At 36.3% G+C, this 17319-nt stretch overlaps 2 long non-coding RNA genes across 2 annotated transcripts; one reads left to right on the plus strand and one right to left on the minus strand.

Annotated features, from left to right (window-relative positions):
- The first annotated feature begins 1796 nt into the window (after positions 1 to 1796).
- LOC149692834 (uncharacterized) lies at positions 1797 to 2214 on the plus strand. Its single transcript, XR_016382879.1, has 2 exons — positions 1797 to 1998; positions 2053 to 2214. It is a non-coding gene; the product is annotated as an uncharacterized LOC149692834 (long non-coding RNA).
- An 8895-nt stretch (positions 2215 to 11109) lies between these two features.
- Positions 11110 to 14316, minus strand: LOC149692835 (uncharacterized). Its single transcript, XR_016382882.1, has 3 exons — positions 14158 to 14316; positions 14010 to 14069; positions 11110 to 13905 (listed from the first exon to the last, which is right to left on the minus strand). It is a non-coding gene; the product is annotated as an uncharacterized LOC149692835 (long non-coding RNA).
- Positions 14317 to 17319: the final 3003 nt, after the last annotated feature.

The following is a 17319-nucleotide window of genomic DNA, read 5'->3' on the forward strand; positions in this document are numbered from 1 at the left end:
CCGAATAGTAGAAAAACTACGGATTTAGTCCAATTAAAAATAAACTTTATAGCAGTCTGATAGCGAGCAAAAAATTAAAATGGCTCTCCGCGGTCTGGTAGAATCCCGTCAAAGTAAAAATTCTACAGTATTGTAGTGGCAATTTTGGGCCAAACACTATGGAATGGAAATAGTTTTCTGCTTTCGTTCATTTCATGGTTGGAAATGCAATAACATTTCTAAATTGGGAATGGGAAGGTTGGTATTTGGAAACCACGGATAGATAACGGATGGGTAGGTTGATGAAATCTATGCTTGGAATTGGTAAAAAAAATTAACAAAAATGGTATCGAAATGGTAACGTTTGAAACTGAAATGCAGCTCTCTAGTATCTAGGTCAATATCCACACTTATCAAGAGAATTGAAGGGTTGTACCTTTGTAGAATACGATAGTGAATACCTTAATGAAATAATCGAGTACAATGGGAAATCTAATCGGTAATTTTCTCAATTGTTATCAGGAAACATTACTTGTAGAAATCACTAGAAATTTCATTCGAACAGTGAAGCAAATTCTTCAATCCTTTGGCAATGTTAGGTATGAAGATAACAAGTTTATTTTATCGATGTCTAATGTTGTATTATTTTTGCCTTTCATTTTTACAGTGTCGAAGAAATTCTCATATCGAAATACGAAGTTGAAGACATGGATTTATTTAATGATATTCCCGAAGTATGGTATTTTGATGTAAAATGTTGTCAGTGGTAGCGCTGTCTTTCAGCCTACCTTTGTCCGAGCTATTTCTGTCAGATACAACTTTTCCGTTTCGATTTCTACCATGAAACTATTTTAAATGCGCGTAGGTAATGGACATCTTTTTCATGCCGCTCGATTACACCCTCTTGAGTAGATCCAAGAATTTCAATATCTCTCGTCTGAGTACCGTTGTTCGAAACACTTGGACTTTCATCATGTCACCCGCTCCCCTTGCCATCACCAAATCAAGTTCAAATTTCTTGAACATCCAAAAAACCGTGAGCTTATAAAACTCAAAAAAGGGACGCAGAACGAACAATTGCAATACTCAAATATTTGCATTCATAAGCGCGAAAAAAGGAGAAAACTATTCCAGTAGATTTGTTCTGTTGTTGATTTACTCATATTAAGAACAAAGCATTTTCAGTACCCCGTAAGAGCCTATCATACTATGAGGGATGAACCCATTTTTAGCAAATTTAGTGGCTCCCTCTACTGGCTACGTAGATAATTATAAAATGTTCGAAAAACATAAATCTTTGACGTGCAGCCTCTCGATTGCCCTGAGAACAAATTTTAAGGTATTATATAAAAGGGTAGTCATAACAAGTTTGTGAAGAAGTACGAGTGCAAGGTATAATGAGTCGATATTACCACAAGGTGAATAACCTAACAGATTAGATTATTGTCCTTGTGACGCTCTTACTTCTTCAATTTTCTTGGTAATAAGTGAAAAAGATGTTGAAGATCTTTATTGATGAAGTGTTTTTGGTCAGGTTTGCGAATGTTTGGTCTTGTGCTTAGTTTTAGTCTCTGTTTTCATGTCTTGGCTCACCACCGTTGAAATCGCAAAGAGAAAGAAACAACTATGGACTCGTTTAAGAATAACATTTTTCAGACACGTTGAACATCACATATGAAATAATATATTTCTATTCTTTTTTGAGCGTATGTATCGCCACTAAACAAACAGCTTCATTGCAAACTAAGAACACGATGAATCATTGAATCATGTTTTCAACTTATTTATGTTGCAGCTTATTCCCGTATTCCGTTAATTGGTAAGTGGAAGGTAGTTTGCGCGTGTTGGCTTTTCTGCGTCATGTTTGTCAACATCGAAATCTCGAGTTACCTCAAGTCCGAATTCTCGGAGATAAACTACGACAAAATCGAATCTGTGCAAGATCTGATCGAAAAACGTGGGAAATTCAAGATAGGAGTTATGCAAGGAGGCTTAGAACAGAGATTCATACAAGAAAAGGTACTGTACCCCAGAACTACATTACCTAGTGTAACCGCAAATTTTTAAAAGTAGGAAAGGGGCCTAACTTCACGATTCCACAAAGATAATTAAATAAAAACTAGAAAACTAGAAGTTCCCAGGTTACCCGCTTAAAGATCTTATTGATCAAGACTAAGTAATTACCAGATAGTCCATTGTTGTCAATGTTGTCAATAAAACGCCGTAGTACTTGAACTAATATTTTTATTCCGAAAAAAAAACACGTCTCGACCTGCAGACGGAATGTGTAGACTGAGCTACTGTTACAGTGGCGGCGGGGGTTTTTATCCCCGCCAATTTGTTTTTTTAAGTTTTTTTACAGAGCGTTAGTGGCGCTTAAGGCGCCACTCTTGTTAGAAATTTGAAACATTAAATATAAAAAAGATAAATGAAGCAGACGGCGTTGGAGGGGCGGCTGCTCCATTACACTCTCCCCCCCAGAAAAAGGCGTCCGCTCAAGGGGCGTCGGACGCGGGGGAGTCCTGGGTCCTTCCGGTGGGTGAGGCTTCGCCTCTTCTCCTTGTGCGATTCCGATGGCGAGCCTTGTAGGCCTCGGTTCTCTTTGGCCGGGGCTTGAAACAATTTTTCTCATGATGGCGCCCTATTTGGCACCGGCGACACAAGGTATACCGTTCGTCCGGTACCATATTGGGCGGCGCGGCGCTGGTTGGGCGGCTTGCGGAAGCTGCGGGTGGAGGAGTCGCGGCGGAGGCTCCTTGTCCGCTATCCGAGGTAGCAGCTGGGCGCACTTCCGTGGTGTCAACAGGGCGGAACAGGGGGAGCCCGAGCCCTCGACCACGGCCTCGTCCCAGTGATGGCATCTCAGCGGGTCGATTTCCTCGACCTCGTCCAAACGGTGGCATGACGTCCTAAGCGGAAGTCTATTCGCGCGCGTCCCTTTGTAAAGGTATAACGTCCATCGCCTAACACTATACACTGAGTCTCTTCTTCTTCTGGAAGCACTAAGTCTGGTTTCAAAGTTTTGACTAAATTACGCCACTGATATAAGCTGATAAAACAAGCATCAGCGCCGGAATCTAGTCTGGTCGCGAAAGTCCCATGCGAATATACGGCATCTATGGCCACGGGAGGATCAACCTCACAGCGACGCACATCCATAGAGCCAAATTCCATAGGGGGCTTTACTTTCGTCGCGCGGCGGGAAGACGATCCCCTTTTTGCCTTCCCGCTTTCGCGTTTCCCGAAGCGTGTTTTTGCGCGACCTCTTGTTTGCTCGGACAGGCGGTAGCATAATGCCCTAAGCATCCGCACTTATAGCATTCTATGTGACTTAAGTCGTTTTGCTCTGTCTGAGCCGGTGTCGGTTTATTGGAAAGTCTTGCGTTTGGCGTCGCAACCTTTGATGTCGCACCTCCCCCCTGCGGTTTTGTTAAAACCGCGGCTGTGGGAGAATTTCTTCTCCCACTGGATTTACGCGGGGTAGACTTTGCACTGTCTCTAGGATACAATGCGCTAGAAGGGGTCGCCCGTAAAATTTCTTCTGTTACGCGGCCCTTTTCTATGAAGCTGCGCATTGTCCTTATGTTGTCGTTAAAGACATGAATGTTGTCAATAAAACGCCGTAGTACTTGAACTAATATTTTTATTCCGAAAAAAAAAACACGTCTCGACCTGCAGACGGAATGTGTAGACTGAGCTACTGTTACAGTGGCGGCGGGGGTTTTTATCCCCGCCAATACACCACTTCGACATTCTGTTGCGCGCATGCCCGATGCCCCGCGCTCGAAGCGCCGCAAGGGGAAAGACTGGAAACTGCTCTTTGTTACCCCTACTAGCAAAAGCGCAACCCCACGCGGTTTTTTTCCCTGCCCATCTTAATAAGTACTAGTTCGCAGTAGCCCGCTGTGGCGCCCTAGGTAATGCCAAAGTGGTGTATTTGTTTTTTTAAGTTTTTTTACAGAGCGTTAGTGGCGCTTAAGGCGCCACTCTTGTTAGAAATTTGAAACATTAAATATAAAAAAGATAAATGAAGCAGACGGCGTTGGAGGGGCGGCTGCTCCATTACACTAGTATCAAAAGTTAATGACATGTTCTCTAGTTGTTCCGAAATTTTAACCCATCCCCCTCTTCTCCACCTACTGTTTTGGTGCGTCAAACGGAAAAGAACTACCGATATGGCGCCACCTATCTTATTATCGCGAAAGCATAGACGAAAGAGAGATAGTTTTCGAAAGCTGTATAGTTCTATTTCAAATTGTTAACGGTCGTTAAGAACATTTAGTTCAAGATTCAAGAATGAGGTTAGTTCCTAAAAATCATAATTTAATTTTAATAATAGATTAAAGCAACAATCCTTGATTAAAGCAAACATTCAGTTCAAGAATATATGAGGTGAGTTTGCACTAATTTAGTTTAATAGGCAAGGTTTAAGTAGATCTGCTAGAGCAGACAGAGAGCGACAAAACTTTCAAGAACCCGGTCACGTGTTGACGCTTCAAAATATTGGCTTTCCGGTTTGCCGATTGTGTCCGCTAGGTACCGTTTGGAACATCTACCTTCGATATTTCCTTCTCTGCGTTTTATCCTTAGACATTTTAAATAATCCTTGGTTAGAGTAACCTACTCAAAAATAATTAAGGTCAGTTCAAACTTGGATGGAGGTGGTGGTTTTACCTTATCATCGATATATATATTTTGTTGCGTGTTGGCGCGCTTAACTATCCTTCTATTAATGGTCATTAATAAAAAGGAATTTGCTGTGGTTTTTAAAGGTTCATTATTTAATTCTAATGGTATTAGAATTATTAAATACAACTAATTTCTGCCAATAGGCAGCGAGAGAGGCAATGCGGAATATTTGCAAAGCCAATTTGCTGTACTTCCAGAGTTTAACGGATTCAACCTTTGCAAAGTTGGACGAGATTCTGCAGGACGAAAATTTTGGTCGTTTAGTGTCAGTTGAAGAACTTACCTTGGGGAACGTTTTCGACGATATTCGAGAAAGGAAACTGGTCTTAATCTCCGGCTCTATCGTCGTCTTGAGCCTAATGACTCACCGATTTTACAACACAGAGAACCTCTACGATTGGAAAGAGAGCTACTTTACATCGCCTCCCATCGACAACAGCTACGCGGTTATGCTCTACTCGAAACGCTTTGCATTAACACCCCAGGCTATTATATTCAATAAAATGTGAGTATTTCCAAGGAGTTTTACGATTTTTTAAAAACACACCACCTAAAACGCTTTAGTTTGGAGTCACCTGGTGAGCAAGGTCACCTAGTATTTTTCAAGATATGGAACACTCCATTAGTAACAAGCAGAGGAACCAACACACAGGGGAAACCAACATCTTATGGGGTTTTAGGTCATTTCCCTTCTTACACCAAGAGGCAATGTCAGACGGAGCCCGAGTTCACTCACTACACGTGAGAGGCTAGCCTTGAGCTCGGCAATATCTATTCACTATCCACAACTCCATGTCATTTTATCTTTATCCATACTCAAAAATTATCCACAAAAACTTGCAATCCTAATGTTAAATCTTGGAAGAGGGAACATTAAAACCGTTTTCTCCTACAAGGTTAAATTGTATTATATCCACAACTTTGTTTATAAATAATCGGTTATACACCAATTTGTTGATAATGGATAGAAAATGCCAGAAGCCGATTAGGCTTTACACATGAAGTACGTAACATGTGCCTGGGGAAGCTACACGATACTCTCTAAGCTCCCAGGAAAGAACCTCCCCTTACGCGGAGGGAAATAGTTCAGTAACGCGGCTCCTTCGGATCCATCGGATCCTTCCGCCTAAAGAACCGATTTACCACGTACCTAAATTCGAGAACTACTATAAAGACTGAGTAGGGTATCTAAAATATTCTTTAGATAAAACTGTTCACAATACCAAAAATTATTTGGGAGTAAGGCGTTAAAATATTATCAATCTGGGTAGCTTTTGCTTGGCCTATTTAAGACGCCGTGCATCTGTTTTTTAATGAGGTATTTTTCTGTTCTCGCCGTTACGGCAAGCCCGGCCGCCGGCAGCTCGAGATGTGCCGCTCGGCCTCAGCCGCTGATATCTAGCCAAGGCTTAGTGTAGTTTTCGTGTCTAAATTTATTCGCAGAGCTATTTTTCTGTTGAAATTTAAAGAAAATCTTATCATATTTAGTTGAAGACTAAGTAAATGTCTCAAAACATTTCGAAACTTGAGCTTTAAAACGTTGAATATTTTATAACGACTACGGAACGGTACCGCAAATTCGCCTTCCGGGCCTCCCGGTTATGTCGACGGCGACGTCGAGTCAAGGTTCCATGCAAGAAAATAGTAATAGCCGTCGCCTATTGGCCTGGCATTAAAGAGGTTTTCTATGGTTAGGGGGCTCATGATTGGTTAAAAGCTTTTTTGTTCGTCTGCTTAGTTTTTACTTCGGGAATATCATGAAATCCATGGTCAAAGCTATGGAAAAGTGGGACTTACGTACTTTATGTGTGAAGCATAATCCGCTTTTGCTATAGCCAACTCCTGCCGCCTCTGAAGTTGCAAAGATCTTGTAACCGATTTGCTGTAAAAGCTAGGTTACTGAGTGAAACAATGAGCTCATAACCAATTAATCAAAAATGTCTTGATTAGAATCAAGACCTAAAAAGTATCGATAAGACTGAGGTTATCACTTGTCTGAAGGATCAGATATTGTTTTTTCTTTTTAATTGAAACTTAAATGCATGCTTAAGAAAAAACAACGTTCTATTACCGTTTTCCGTTGAAATAAATTATTTTACTGGTAATCAATTTCAAAAATTTACTTATCTCGGCTTTTCGACCACAATTCCATTCCCCGAAAACATTTTATCATTACATTAATTACTTTTGGGAGAGTACGTGCATGGTTTTCGTTTTAAAAGGTTCCTAAAGACGTTTCATCCCCATTCGTGACCGGCACGCTTCGCAGTGGAACATTTTAATTATTCTAAAATCAATGGCGCCAAATTCAATAGGGACAGTAACATTTTTACTCGCGGTTTTGGAAAATGATGTAATATCAAGTGTACTTTAGTGAACCGTCGTATTGTTCTTTCTCATAGTTCAGGGCATGATCAGTGTTACTGACCAATTTCTCTATCTAGTTTCTATCAATGGTTAGAGCCTATTTGATAGGGCACGGCACAACGTTATATACATTTGTAAATTCTAAGAAGCACAAAAGGAAAAAGAATCCATTTTTTTATATTTTGGTTTCAAATAAATAAACTCATGATAGTAGTTATAACGAACAGAAAGTCAAGGGAATGGCACCGGTAATGAGCAGCAAAAGGAGAGGAAAGTTTGCTTCAAGGTAGCAGAGGGACATGGTAGTGAAAAAAGTAATCTAGAATTTTGTTCGTTCAAACCTTAATATATCATGAAAAATTCAAGTGAGGAGGCGGCAATACCTAGAAAGATTGATTTTGGCAGATAACAGCGAAAAAATTATGTTCTACACACACTGGGACTATGGCAGAGTTTCTGGGCCGCAGGTCGCACATGATGAAATTTCAACTCCAGTTTACATCAATTCTCCCTGGTCGTACTAGTAGCTGGTTAAGCTATAGTTTGCTCAGGTCCTGTTAGTCTCGAAAGGGTTATATAGTCCTTGTAACTTTTAAAAGGTTGTTGTCAGTGCTAAACAGACCGCTATTACAGTTTTTATTGTTTTATGGGTTATTTTGACACGTTATCTCCCAAAAGTAATTAATGTAATGATAAAATGTTTTCGGGGAATGGAATTGTGGTCGAAAAGCCGAGATAAGTAAATTTTTGAAATTGATTACCAGTAAAATAATTTATTTCAACGGAAAACGGTAATAGAACGTTGTTTTTTCTTAAGCATGCATTTAAGTTTCAATTAAAAAGAAAAAACAATATCTGATCCTTCAGACAAGTGATAACCTCAGTCTTATCGATACTTTTTAGGTCTTGATTCTAATCAAGACATTTTTGATTAATATCTGTTCCTTCAGTCTTCATTATAATTGAGAATGTTAAGAAACTGTTTTACATTTTCAAAATCTGCGCTAAGCAGAAACATATATAAAGGGGACCATAACTTTAGCTCAAACAGACGTTTATTTATAATGATACTTCAAAAAAAAACGTAAATCAATAAAAGTTTGTATTCTTATTGTAATTAACCTAATTCAATTTCGGATATCCTTAAAACTTCACAAAGACGATCCGAAATTGTCAATTTCAACTTTTTTGTAGCATAAACTAACGTCTGTTTGATATTAGCCTTAAAACCTTAAACAAAAAATGGTCAGGGCTACCCTAAAAGTTCACAATGATGATCCAAGATTTTTAATACGCCTAAAAAGTGCCATCTTCAAAATATGTAGCCGGGGAAAAGAGAGCGTGATCGAGTGGGCTATGCTAGTGAGAGAATATGCAGCCAGTATGAGCTACAAAGATGGCGGCCACTGTTAAGGCGGGGGAGCCTAGTTTCTACGTTTTCTCTCTTTTTTGGGGGAGGAATACCTGTCAATCTTTGATTTTGTATGCTTAAAGGATTTTTGGTAGGAGTAAATTTATAAAGACCATAATATAATGTAAAAAGTTATTTTCTTTAAAAGTTCTAATATTAAAGATGAGTTTTCAATTTGTAGGCTTATAAATGAAGACCATAATATAGAGTAAAAAGTTATTTATTTTCTTTAAAATTATAGGTTCTAATATTAAAGATACTTTTTCAATTTTCATTTTAAAATGCATTTGATTTATTCTAAAATAATTTCTTCTATCTTCGAAAGGAAGAAGATAAATTTTAATATTAGTTTTAAATCTTACGCAAGGCATTAAGTTGCCAACACCCCCCCCTTTTTTTACCTCCCCTCTCACATTCACCCCCCCCCCCACCCCACATTCCTTAATATATGAAATAAAAGAAAACAGTATTAAAAAGGTGACACATATATATATATATATATATATATATATATATATATATATATATATATATATATATATATATATATACAAACAAATAAATTTTTTCAAATTTAAATTCAATTAAGATAACCGTATGGTGTGGTAGTATAATCGGGGAAAACTCTGACTTTGTCGACGACTACTTGATATGTTTTTGTTTGATCTATTGTAATGAGGGTATGATTAGGCAGGCGACGTATTTGGGGGCCAATGGGTACTTGGATAGAATACCGCCTTGTTTAGTCTCTAAAATTACTAACATTATTAAAGTTAAAGGATTCTACTTAAACACATCTACTGAAAATTATGTTAATTTTGATATCCTGAAAAAATTATTAGGGGTGAACAACCAGGGGAAACCTGAAATAAACGCTGTACAGGTACCCATTGGACCCCAAATACGACGGCTACCCAATCATACTTTAATTACGATAGAACAGACCAAAACATATCAGGTGGTCGTAGATAAAGTTCGCGTTTTCCCCGATTATACTACAGCACCTTATGGTTACATTAAATAATTTTAAATTTGTAAAATTGTATATATTTTAATTGACTGGTGGTTTGTTTGCTGACTTTTCTATTAACACAAATTAGTCTTCATTGTTCTTGTGAGATAAATATTTCTCACCTTATATTATGGTCTTTATAAATTTATTCTTACATTTAAGCATACAAAATCAAATATTGACAGGTGTTCCTCCAAAAAAAAAGAGAGAAAACGCAAAAACTAGGCTCCCCCGCCTTAACAGTGGCCGCCATCTTTGTGGGTTTTCCAGGTTTTTCGTCACGAATCCCATCTTGCCCAGACCGTTTTGAACAGAATTAGGGACTCATTTGCTCAATCTCATATTCAACCACCTACTCCACAACCAAATCTCAACAATCAACTGTAAGTGAAAACACCGAATAACTTTATCATACCTTCAAAGTCAAAACTAAAGATCTCGAAAAATTAGTTTTAGAACTCTACGCGAGAAAACGACTTAACGCGTTGTATATCAAAGAACAACTTAATGCCTTGCGTAAGATTTAAAAATCAGCGTATTAAAGGCACTTTTCCAATGCTCACGGACGATGACGGGCTAAAGTGTTTCTTTGATGATCATAGAGACAGGTGACACGTGTCTCACCTTCTATATCCATGGCCTTTAAAGTTTGGACAATCCACGTCATTCAAATTTATGACTTCTTTATTTAAAATATTAAAAAGAAAGAAACATTTTTGACTACCCTTGCAATATATACGGTCTGCGAACCGGGTACCTAACATGAGACAGCGACGAAGATTATGATAAGGCGTTTCTCCTCATCCAAATGAGATTCCGTGTAAATTTCTGGTGATGTAGCTATTGAGTCGTTGTGTAGACGAAGGAAGCGTAGATTGACTATAAGGCGGTAAAAATGTCCATAACACTATTTCTGGAAGTTTAGTAACAGTAGCACAACTTAGTTCTTTAACTATCAGATCGCCTGCGAGGTTCCATTTTTCGTCCTTCCCGTGTAGATACTCAAAGTCAACTAGTACAGATTTCATGTTATCTAGAGAGAATATGCAGCCAGTATGAGCTACAAAGATGGCGGCCACTGTTAAGGCGGGGGAGCCTAGTTTCTACGTTTTCTCTCTTTTTTGGGGGAGGAATACCTGTCAATCTTTGATTTTGTATGCTTAAAGGATTTTTGGTAGGAGTAAATTTATAAAGACCATAATATAATGTAAAAAGTTATTTTCTTTAAAAGTTCTAATATTAAAGATGAGTTTTCAATTTGTAGGCTTATAAATGAAGACCATAATATAGAGTAAAAAGTTATTTATTTTCTTTAAAATTATAGGTTCTAATATTAAAGATACTTTTTCAATTTTCATTTTAAAATGCATTTGATTTATTCTAAAATAATTTCTTCTATCTTCGAAAGGAAGAAGATAAATTTTAATATTAGTTTTAAATCTTACGCAAGGCATTAAGTTGCCAACACCCCCCCCCTTTTTTTACCTCCCCTCTCACATTCACCCCCCCCACCCCACATTCCTTAATATATGAAATAAAAGAAAACAGTATTAAAAAGGTGACACATATATATATATATATATATATATATATATATATATATATATATATATATATATATATATATATATATATACAAACAAATAAATTTTTTCAAATTTAAATTCAATTAAGATAACCGTATGGTGTGGTAGTATAATCGGGGAAAACTCTGACTTTGTCGACGACTACTTGATATGTTTTTGTTTGATCTATTGTAATGAGGGTATGATTAGGCAGGCGACGTATTTGGGGGCCAATGGGTACTTGGATAGAATACCGCCTTGTTTAGTCTCTAAAATTACTAACATTATTAAAGTTAAAGGATTCTACTTAAACACATCTACTGAAAATTATGTTAATTTTGATATCCTGAAAAAATTATTAGGGGTGAACAACCAGGGGAAACCTGAAATAAACGCTGTACAGGTACCCATTGGACCCCAAATACGACGGCTACCCAATCATACTTTAATTACGATAGAACAGACCAAAACATATCAGGTGGTCGTAGATAAAGTTCGCGTTTTCCCCGATTATACTACAGCACCTTATGGTTACATTAAATAATTTTAAATTTGTAAAATTGTATATATTTTAATTGACTGGTGGTTTGTTTGCTGACTTTTCTATTAACACAAATTAGTCTTCATTGTTCTTGTGAGATAAATATTTCTCACCTTATATTATGGTCTTTATAAATTTATTCTTACATTTAAGCATACAAAATCAAATATTGACAGGTGTTCCTCCAAAAAAAAGAGAGAAAACGCAAAAACTAGGCTCCCCCGCCTTAACAGTGGCCGCCATCTTTGTGGGTTTTCCAGGTTTTTCGTCACGAATCCCATCTTGCCCAGACCGTTTTGAACAGAATTAGGGACTCATTTGCTCAATCTCATATTCAACCACCTACTCCACAACCAAATCTCAACAATCAACTGTAAGTGAAAACACCGAATAACTTTATCATACCTTCAAAGTCAAAACTAAAGATCTCGAAAAATTAGTTTTAGAACTCTACGCGAGAAAACGACTTAACGCGTTGTATATCAAAGAACAACTTAATGCCTTGCGTAAGATTTAAAAATAATATCTCACGCGGTAATCTAAAACACGATCTCCGACATTGGTGGACATTCTTTGCGACAGGTCTTTACGGCTTGAAAGGTGATGACCTAATCATCTTTATCGAGAGATTTTCTTGGAAGCCTGGGGTTGATATTTAGCCTGAGGGTATATTGACTGATGCTTATTTTATTGTCCTTTCTTCAATTGGCTACATACCAGGTGGTTTAGGACCTTAAAAGGGGGCGTGGCTAAACCATTTGTATTGTTATCAATGGAATCTGTATTTGGAGTGATTTATGACTCACACAAACGTGTTAAGACATTCCATCGGCTTTTTTATTTATACGTAACCATGTTCAGACGTTCTATGGTAGATCGTGAAAGATAGGCTTATGCTATTTTAGGCTTATTCTATGGTAGATCCTGGTAGGCCTATATGCTGTATTAGTTCTTGAAAGATAGGCTTTTGCTAGGTATATTCTTTGGTAAATGCTGACAAAATATAGTCTTATGCTAGGTTATTCTATGGTAGATCCTAAAGAAAGATAGGCTTCTGCTAAGTTATTCTATGTTAGATCAGGAATGATTGGTCTATGCTAGGTTATTCTATGCTAGATCCTGAAACACAGGCTTATGCTAGGTTATTCTAGTTGTATAGGTTGAAGAATCAGAGTTTGATTACTAACGGTTTTTCATACGATTACTACTAAAATACACATGAATATTGATTAAAATACTGGCATTTATATAAAACTACCTAAAAGACACGATTTTTACCCTGCACAAGTGTCTTATTAGAAATTAATACTGAATTCCATACGAATATTACTAAACTACAAGGGATTTATATAAAATACATGCAAAAGTTATAGCTGAATTCTGGCTAAAATACACATGAATATTTATTAAAATACTGGCATTTCCTTAATACTACCTAAAAAACACCAATTTTACCATACACTAGTGGCTTATTATAAACTAATGCTGAATTTCATACAAATGATACTAAATTACAAGGGATTTATATACATTACATGCAAAAGTTATAGCTGACTACTACTAAAATACACATGAATATTTATTAAAATATTGGCATTTCCTTAATACTACCTAAAAAACACCAATTTTACCATACACTAGTGGCTTATTATAAACTAATGCTGAATTTCATACAAATGATACTAAATTACAAGGGATTTATGTACATTACATGCAAAAATTATAGCTGACTACTACAAAAATACACATGAATATTGATTAAAATACTGGCATTTATATAATCCTCCCAAAAAAAAAACAATTTTACCCTGCACTAACGAATACGGAATTTCATACGAATATTACTAAACTACAAGGGATTTATATAAAATACATGCAAAAGTTATAGCTGAATACAGGCTAAAATACACATGAATATGGATTAAAATACAAACATTGTTATAATGCAAAGTGAAACATACCCTTTTTTATGAAGCAAAAGTTGATTTATATTAACTATGATGCTTCCACAATTCTATTTCATCTCGAAAGTCACTGCTGTACCTGATTTAAATCTCTGGTGAATCATCTTTCCAATTGTAACACGGGCACAAGTCCTTAATTCGGTATTTAAACTCACCGCACAGAGTACAAAAGTTTCGCTCGTCAAGAAGATGTCTTCGCTTTTTTTGGGTCGACATACGGATAAGGTTTTTAGACTGAACTAAAACACAACGTCTGAAGTGCGCACAATCACGTGATGTGCAGAAATAATTTAATTGGCCGCAGTCAGGCACGTCTTTTAAAGTCCCATCACAATGAGGGCAGTGTAGATGACTCGTACGTGGCATGGGGACATACCCTAGTTTTTTGAGGTTTCCATGAACATTTTCGGCCATACCGAAAGAGACGTGGTCAGATGAATGAAATATACCGGAATATTGCTTATTATGCTAAAAAACTTACCGATCTGAACATTTCAGAGTAAAGTATACACGAATATGGCTAGACCGTTTCATATGTTTTCTATTTAGCACACATTTTAAGGGACATTTTTACAAAAAAAGAATTACATATTACGTAAGGTGCATCGGAGGAAACACGGGTTTGTCACCTGTGAAGCGTTGTTTGCGAGGCCCAAATTGATTACATTTAATACAATTAAAATCGAGGGACGTTTCGTCAATGCAGTCTTCGCAGACCGAGATGCTAACGCATAAGATGGCTTGATGCTCGAGTATCTACCCGTTATACGAAGGTATTTACTACCCCCCCCCGCAAACCAATTTTTTGAGATGTTTACCCCCAATAAACCCCCCCCATCTGTGACGTATGCATTAGCTTTGAAAATATTCTTATTTTAATTAAAGAGGACCATTATAAAAAATGTACATTATACAAACTAACAATTACGAAAACCGTTCTCCTTTATGATCTATTATTTTGTATGCCAATAAGAAATTCATATTTAAATGCAATAAACTTAACTTTAATTTTTTAAATTTTACACTATTAGCATAAAATTTATACTGTCCTAGTTATGGTATACGAAATCAGCGTATTAAAGGCACTTTTCCAATGCTCACGGACGATGACGGGCTAAAGTGTTTCTTTGATGATCATAGAGACAGGTGACACGTGTCTCACCTTCTATATCCATGGCCTTTGGAGTTTGGACAATCCACGTCATTCAAATTTATGACTTCTTTATTTAAAATATTAAAAAGAAAGAAACATTTTTGACTACCCTTGCAATATATACGGTCTGCGAACCGGGTACCTAACATGAGACAGCGACGAAGATTATGATAAGGCGTTTCTCCTCATCCAAATGAGATTCCGTGTAAATTTCTGGTGATGTAGCTATTGAGTCGTTGTGTAGACGAAGGAAGCGTAGATTGACTATAAGGCGGTAAAAATGTCCATAACACTATTTCTGGAAGTTTAGTAACAGTAGCACAACTTAGTTCTTTAACTATCAGATCGCCTGCGAGGTTCCATTTTTCGTCCTTCCCGTGTAGATACTCAAAGTCAACTAGTACAGATTTCATGTTATCTAGAAGGTAGTTTCCTAAATGATGATTCTCCAAATGGTTGGAGTGCGGTTTATATACTTTTCAAAGTCCTTTCACTAAGTATATTCCTTTCACTAAGTATATTAGCTATAGAATATAAATCACATGACGGAGGGGGGTGGCATGCTGAAACACGTATGACAATAGCTCTTAAGAGGTCCAATCGTTGTCCAAAAATTGACAGTAGGTATAACAATAGAACTGTGTTTTCGACAGAAGATTAAAAATGCAGAGACAACAATCTCTTTTTAATGTCAGGCGGTCAAACATTCTCCACAAAAGGTATATTGACAGATGTCTTAAAAGGGGATGTAAAGGTAAATAATGAGCCCTTGGCTAAAATTATTAGACAGATAATTATAGTTTTGTTGAACCCATGTACCCTTAAAGCATTAACGTCTGAAGTACTGTACCAAGAATGCGTACGAGATCTTAGATAAATCTTCAAACTTTTCTTTGTGATATTGTGTATACTAGTTTTTAGGTAACGTTTCAAAAACTTTAACGTAAGAATACGCCTACAGTCAAACCATTCAGCAGTGAGAAAAAATAGGCATTTCAACGTTTCTTATTGTATTGTGCATACTAGATTTAGCTAAGGTTTCAAAAACTGACATAAAAATACGCCTACAATCAAACCATACAATTCAACAAAAGGATTAATTATAACAAAGGAATTGATGCGTCATTCCATTAGTGGGTTTTACGACAGTAAAATTTGGTCTCCGAAGATGCATTGTTAAGAAAAAATTTCTTCAATCAATCAAATATTGACAGGTCTATTGAAATGCTAGGAGTAATAGACAAATAGGTCAAGATTACTATTGTATAATTTATTTACTGGTAAACTATTATGGAGTCAAGTACAAAAAAGTCGTCAAGAATACGTCAGATCTTGAAGATTAACCCTCCAAAAACTACTTATTGTATTATTTATTTTATTGATTTTAGGGGTACTGGAATTCCTTAATCTCTGGTTTCTGAACGTTGACATAAAAATACGCTTACAGTCTAACAATGGGACAGTCAAGGTCAATAGAGTAATTCGCAAAGCACCAAGGGCGAAGGCATCTTCATTTATAGTATTTATAATAAAAGAATTTAGCTTGAATAAGAAAAATATATCGTTGAATTGTTCAATCAAATATTGACAGGCCTATTTTTTTAAAAAAATGGGTCAGTAATCCATAGGAATATAATCAACAGGGAAGGGGGAAAAGTATTGGATAAATAAGATGATCGTATAGTTGTTCAATTTATCTATCCATAGATCACTAGGTAGAGTAGGATGGAAGCACCTTACGTATAACCAAAGGAGAAAATGTAATAGATAATAGCTAGGCATCCTAAAATACAATGGAACTGAAGGGTGGAGAAGCCGAGAAGATATATTCAGCAGGGGGAAGGTGTGGAGGATGTTCGACAAATAAGATCTAACCATAGATTAATAGGTTGAATTGTAGAATGACGATCCCTTAAGTATAACACAAGGAGAAAATGTATTAGACAAATCACAAAATGTTACTGTTTCGTGTATTCTGTTATATAACCATTTATAAAATCAATATCAGTTATAAAAGTATAGAAAAACATTTTTTGATAATTTTTTTAAACTTTAATTTTTTTCTTAACTTTAATTTAAACTTTTTTCCTTAACTTTATTTTAAACTTTTTTCATTTCTTTTCTTAACTTTATTTTAAACTTTTTTCATTTCTTTTCTTAACTTTATTTTAAACTAATTTTTTAACAAAATACTTTTCAAACACATCTGCGCAGATTTTTTTCAGGTTTTTAGTACTTTTTTCCTTTTTTAAACATTGTAATAACTATCAAAGACTTTCGTTGTTGAATATAACGATAATCTTTATTAAAGTGTATTAGATATGCAAATTTATTATAATATCGCCAATCTAAAAGAACATATTCTTAAAGATAGTGTAAAATTATCAAATTTGCAGGAGGAAAAAATGGTGAAGAAGGGCAAGTCCGACTTCAGGTTGAAGGCGGTTATCCCTCCCTCTGTAGAGGGAGGGATAATACACTTGCCCTTCTTCACCATTTTTTCCTCCTGCAAATTTGATAATTTTACACTATCTTTAAGAATATGTTCTTTTAGATTGGCGATATTATAATAAATTTGCATATCTAATACACTTTAATAAAGATTATCGTTATATTCAACAACGAAAGTCTTTGATAG

The sequence above is a fragment of the Phalangium opilio genome, unplaced genomic scaffold (assembly GCF_054372755.1).
Source record: "Phalangium opilio isolate 3A_F unplaced genomic scaffold, DU_Popi_V2 ptg000024l_1, whole genome shotgun sequence".
In the NCBI taxonomy this organism is placed as follows: Eukaryota; Metazoa; Arthropoda; class Arachnida; order Opiliones; family Phalangiidae; genus Phalangium; species Phalangium opilio.